We start from the raw sequence: 804 nt of genomic DNA on the forward strand, positions 1-804 counted from the left end.
GATTGTGATGACTGGAAGAGCTTGCAATCTCTATATGCTAACTTCTAAGGGCCTCTTTTGTTTCGTAGGGTTTGAAAAACATAGGAATAGAAAAAAAAAGTAGGATAGGGCCAACACTTATAAGGTTAGCTGAATCAAAAACACATCATATAGTAACATAATTTATTTGATTGCACCATAGGAATAACATGATACTTTTCTATATAGATATTGATCAGTAGATTTCATACTTACCATAGACTCAAAGGAATTTTACCAAGAGGTCTAACCTCTTGCTAATCCTATGGAACTGTAATGTGGGAAAACAATTCAAAGGGATTTTCGAGTATGTTTTCCTTTGAGCCACATGAATTCTAAAAGAAGAAGAAAATCTCAGGTTTGAAATCATATACAAATATTTGAATATTCTTTGAAGCAAAGAGGCGTTGCCTATGTTTTAATATTGTAATTCTGAATTTACATGCACAATAGTAGCGGCAAGTAACACACATGGTACAGACCACCGGTGTTAGTATGACGATGGTAATCTTGGACAAATGAAAAGAAAAATCCAAAGTAACAATGTAGAACCATGATAACAAGAGAGGGGTTCCCGAAGGACCTATATTAGTTTCGTTAAATATTAGCAAACATTATATCACTCTTGACTCAACGCCCAAGAACTTTGCAAAGAATACCCCAGAGACACAAGTAAATGATAATGTGCTCCTTATTTTTCATTGAGATTTTAATGCCGAACCAACCACAACACCACCGAGGACAAAACTGCATGCGATGAGGAGGTCGCCGCAGCACCGCCGGGCC

The sequence above is a fragment of the Triticum aestivum genome, chromosome 1B (assembly GCF_018294505.1).
Source record: "Triticum aestivum cultivar Chinese Spring chromosome 1B, IWGSC CS RefSeq v2.1, whole genome shotgun sequence".
NCBI classification, from domain to species: domain Eukaryota; kingdom Viridiplantae; phylum Streptophyta; class Magnoliopsida; order Poales; family Poaceae; genus Triticum; species Triticum aestivum.